Source organism: Nannospalax galili, unplaced genomic scaffold, assembly GCF_000622305.1.
Source record: "Nannospalax galili isolate Female #2095 unplaced genomic scaffold, S.galili_v1.0 scaffold1490, whole genome shotgun sequence".
In the NCBI taxonomy this organism is placed as follows: Eukaryota; Metazoa; Chordata; class Mammalia; order Rodentia; family Spalacidae; genus Nannospalax; species Nannospalax galili.
In genome coordinates this window covers 443,663-449,216 of record NW_008327613.1, presented here as the reverse complement: position 1 = coordinate 449,216, position 5,554 = coordinate 443,663, and the positions used below count along the sequence as shown (strand labels likewise).

General features: G+C 43.4%; 1 pseudogene; it reads left to right on the top strand.

The window, feature by feature from the left end:
* The first annotated feature begins 832 nt into the window (after positions 1-832).
* On the top strand, positions 833-4,756 carry LOC103737911 (annotated as a pseudogene).
* Positions 4,757-5,554: the final 798 nt, after the last annotated feature.

Below are 5,554 nucleotides of genomic sequence, written 5' to 3'. Positions count from 1 at the left end.
GTGGAAACTGAAAGCCAGAGAGAGCAAGTGATACCCCCCTCCAGCCAAGTACATGGTGAAACCAGTTACCGTTATTATTAAGATATAAGACCTACAATGTGGAGGCCATCTGAAGCCAAATTAGCAACATGCCAGTTACTCTGGCTGAGGTTCTTAAAGCTCTGGTTTACACATGTGCACACACACAATGGAGATAGCTAATATAAAGGGTAGCTACTTGCCTATATGATGATTATTTTTCTTGGAACACAGTGGCTCATTGCACAGAGGTCATTACTGATGAAAAGTTTTATCACAGGTTCCTATGATCACTTGTATCCTTCCAGAAGTCTCTTTTTTCTGTTGGGAGTTTCTGCTTCATTATTGTAGAGGAGCCTTGACCAGCCACTTCTCAGTGAACAGACATCTGTTTAGAAAGTAAACATGCAAACATGGTTAAAGCAGACACCAAGAGGAATTCAGCGGAGGGAGAAGGCTCCAAGGGCATTGTGCTGACCTCATCCGAACCGTTGTCATATTTTGTAAACTATAACTATACTAAAATGCAGGCATAAAAGTAAAAGTATGTGGCTTTGCAGCAATACATAAATCTAAAGATGGGGTAACAGATTAATTGAGCAAAATTTCAATAAGCAAAAACATGTTTATAGCAAAGTAAACATTTTCTAAGTCCTGGCTCCTACTCAGGCTTTCTTCAAGAAACCATGTCAATAGAATTGATCTATTCTTTGTAAAATGATATACGTCACATCTATAAAATATGAATAACTAATGCCACATTGAATAGTGAAACACTAAAACCCTTTCTCCTGTGATCATGAGCAAAATAAGGATGTCTGCTCTTGATCTTTTCACTCTGTGGCACTCTGTGAAACTAATAGATGAGGTCACATGCTGCAGTATATAAGATTAATGCATAAAGCCAACTGAATTTCTATACAGTATCAATGTGCAAACTGAAAGTTACAATCACAGGACAATTCTATTTACACTAGTATCAAAAAGAGCAAGATTCTAGGAATAAATTTAACAGAAGAATATAGGACATATGCTCTGAATGTGATTAAGCATTATTAAAAGAACTTTTAAAAGATGCAAATGAACTCTATGTTCAAGAATCAGCGGACTTAGCATAATTAAGGTGGCTATATTCCCCAAACTGATCTACAGTGCAATCTCTATCAGAATCACAGCTGATTTTTTCCTTTCTTGGTAAATTTTTAAATAAATGTTTGTATATTTCATACAGAACATCTTAACCTTAATAATTTGTTACCCCTTCCCCAGTGGCACCCTCCCATAGCCCCTCAAACCACTGGAGTCCAAACATTCTGTCATTTGTGTTAAGGCCTATCATGTCACATTAAGTATCCCCAGATGTCCCTTGGTGCAAGCTCATCCACTGGGGTCTAGGCAGCCTATCTAGAATCCCTTCCTCTAAGAAAATCCACTCTTCCTCACCCAGCAGTAATCACTTGCCAATAATTCTTACCTAAGATTGGGGACTGTTGTCCATTTCCAAAGTTTTGTGCTGGGGTTTTGTCTGCTTGAGTTTATATAGGTCCTGTGTATGCTGATACCATTGCTGTGGATTCACATGAGAAGAATCCCAGGAGCTTGTAGGACTCTATTTCCATGTGGTTGTGTACGCCTTCCCTGGCTCTTAAAATCTTTTTGCCCTCTCCTCTGCAATGGTCCCTGAGCCCTGGATGGGTGAAGTTTAATATGAGTCCTGTCTAAGGACCCACATTCTGAAGACTCTTACTCTCCATGTTTTAGCCATTTGTGACTTTTTGTGTTCCTGGCCCTCTGTTGCATGAGGGAGCTTCATTGATGAGAACTGAGACATGCATTAGTCTTCTCTCCATCCCTTGTTCTGTGTTATGTGAGCCTTAGGTATAGAGGTTGCACTGTAGATTGTTTGGGCAATTCACAGACAATGTCTGTGTGTGACCAGTTGTGGAACTCTGTTAGTCTACTTGTCTGTAAATACAAGGAGCCATGTTTTGCACATAGTAAGAATTACATTTGTCTAGGGATAGGAGAGCCTTGGGGTTTTCTCTAAGATCTAAGACCTCTCCAGTCATGTGTATTTGGCTATGTTTATAGTACCACACATGAGTTTCCTCTCATTGAGTGGGCATTAAGTCAAATTAGGTAGCTGTTGATTACCCCCAAGACAAAAGTGTCACTACTGTACCAATGTTGTGTGCTGTGCCAGTCATTGATGTGGTTATTAGGCTTTGAAGCTTGGGTTGGACCACTGATTGATGTTCTTCCTTAGCAGTTTACATAGCACTCTCCAAAGCTATGAGAGCTAGCCTTGGGGAAGTGGCTTCCAGGTCAGTTCCAGCTCTATTGCTCCAAATCCTGTGTCTGAAGTATATCCTGTCTTTAGCAATAGGGTCTTACCTTCCAGTTCTGGGAGACAATCAAGGGCTGTGGCAATAGATCATGTAATTCTGAGAGTCTCTTGGCCTGCCCTGGCCAGCAACTCAAAGGAAGGTTTCTCCTGTTTGGCCCTGTTTCTTGTTATGTAGCCTTCAGCTGTACGCATAGAGTCACGTAGAGATATTGTATGTGTAGTTTGTTGGTAGGTTTTTGGACTAATCTGATTCCCTGTGTTTTTTCATACTAGGTAGGCATTACTTATCTCTCCTCTCTCTCTCCCTGTCTAACCCTCCCTCCACACCCTCCCCCTTTAAATCAACAATTCACGTACTTATCCTGCAATTCCCAAAGAAGTTGTGAGTTGAAAGCCAAAAAAAGTCACCTGAAAAAAAAAAGTTAAAAGGAGACACACTTTACCCTTTCAAAAGTTAACACAAAAATAGAATAAGCAAAACTGGAATAATAAATTAATACAATAGGATGAAAGACCTAAAAATTCTGCTCACATTTATGGTTAGCTGATTTTCACAAAGGTGAAAAAACAATTATATGGGCTAAGAATAATCTCTTCAGCAACGATGCCGGGAAAACTGGATGGCTACATGAGGTACGACTAGCTCCTTACCTCACATCATATATAAAAATTAGTGAGAGGAGGCAAGAGTGAGTCCTGTGTCTAACAGGCCAATAAGAATAAAAACCAGTGGGAACTTGTGGCCAACTTCAATGTAATCACATCATGCAGTGCTGCTGGCTCCTTGAAAAAACAGTATATCCAGTGTCTCTATGCCTTTGATTGCAAGATGGAACCAGAGAAGATCCTCCCCCAGACATCTTTGCAGCTGCTGATTCCAAATGTCCCAGCCCAAGATCCAGCCTCCTTCTCTAAGGATCAGATTCTATGCAGGGGCCACAAACTCCTCAGTCAGCCAGCAGTTCAATGGCAGAAGGAAGAGACCTGAAGCCACCAACTCCAGCATCCACACCACACCACAAATTACCCCCTTACCAGGCAGGAGCATCACTCAGAATCCAGGATGCCTTTCCTGAAAGAAGTGACCCTACATTCCAGAAGCAGAATTCCATGACTCCAAACCCTGGGTACCAGCCCAATGAAGACCTCTGACGTGATGGGGCACACGTCCTACGAGCCAAATAAGGATAATTATGGCAGCATGAGGAAAGGACGGAGCCTGGAATTGGGTCCAGAGGAAATATGGGCACTGGGGCCCCCCAGCCAAATCTCACGCCTTCCACCCCAGACTCCCACCCCCCATCCCCCCAACCCCCAAAATGCAACGGCAGCAATGACATGATTCCTATGGCAATTAATTCTCTACCCAAGGCACCCCTTCACAGCAGCCCCCTTCCCCAGCAACAAGCCGACCAAAATGTATCAGCAGCAGAATTATAAGCAGCCGATGGATGGCATGTAAGGTCCTCCTGCCAAGCCATGAAGGGGAGATGTATAGTGTGCCGTATAGCACTGGGCAGGGGCAGCCTCAACAACAGCAGCTGCCTGCAGCGCGGTCAGTCAACAACAAGCTGCACCCCCGTCCCCCATCCCCCCCTCCCCTCAGCAAGATGTGTACAACCAGTATGGCAATGCCCGACCTGCTGCTGTCACTGCTGCTACTGAGCGCCCACCAGCATGCAGTCCTCAGAACCAGTTTCCATTCCAGTTTGGCCGAGACTGTGTCTCTGCACTCCCTGGTTTCAATGCCCGGCAGAATATGCCACCACAAATGATGGACGGCCCCATCCAGGCATCAACTGAGGTTGCTCAGCAAGGCACCATGTGGCAAGGGTGCAATGATATGACCTACAATTAAGCCAACAAGCAGAGCACAGGCTCGGCCCCCCAGGGACCTGCGTGTCATGAAGTGAATCGAACAGACGAAATGTTGCACATGGATCAAAGGGCCAACCACGAAGGCCCATGGCCTTCCCATGGCACGCGCCAGCCTCCATATGGTCCCTCAGCTCCTGTGCCTCCCATGATAAGACCCCCTCCATCTAACTACCAGCCCCCACCAAGTATGCAGAATGACATTACTCAGGTATCCCCCTCGCCCCCGTCCGGGCCAATAGAGAAGCGCGCCTCTCCTAGCAAATCTCCATTCCTGCACTCTGGGATGAAAATGCAGAAGGCAGGTCCGCCAGTACCTGCCTCACTCATAGCATCCGCCCCTGTGCAGCCCTGTATGATTCGGCAGGGGCCTGGCTCTGTTGAAGCCACACAGCCAGTCTGAGGCAGAGAAGGAGGCTCACAATAAAAGATGTTGGCAAGGAGACCTCCCTGATTGGGTGGCTGCATCTACCCCTTTCCATCTTGCCTATTGTTCCCTCCAACCTAGTATTCTAAGGATAAATCTGGTACAATGCTTACTAAAATAAAGCCAAGAATTTGGGAGAAGGAAGAAAAAATAATTAATGAAAACTAGTTTTTAGAAATCTAAACTGAAGAGCTAAAAATAGAAAGCCTATAGAAGAAATTACACATGCAAATCTTTCTAAGCTTTGTGACTAAGCAATGAGTTATTGAATATAACATCAAAGGTACAAACAACGAAGATGTTATTGGAGTTTAAAAACTTGTCCTTCACAGAAAATAGATACCTACATATTGGAAAAAATATTTACAAGTCATGAACTGATAAGGAACTTTTTTTCCAAACTGTGTAAGGAACCATTTCAAGTCAATAATAAAACAGCCAACAACTACAATATGAACAAAGGATCTGACAAGATAATTCTCTAAAATGAATGGTCCATAAGCAGAAGAGATGCTCAACAGAATCAGCTAGCAGAGAAATACAAATCAAAACCACAGTGAGATAGCTCTTCATAACCACTAAGATGATGGTAACAAAAAACTCAGAAAATATTAAGTATAGACGAAGAAGTTAAGAAATCTGAATCGCTCTCTTTTAAGTAGTGGTAGAGCTATGAAATGGCTCATCTGCTTTGTAAAGTAGTTGGCAGAGCCTGAAGTTGTTAAAGGTACCACATGGTCCATTTATTGTACTCCTAGGCATATAGGTAAGAGCATCGACATATTTCTGAGAGCTAATGGCTAGGTGTTTGTTGATGGGATGATAGTAATGGTCTCAAGTTAGTTATGGTGATGTCACGCCACTAGGTGACTATGCTGAAGGCCTTT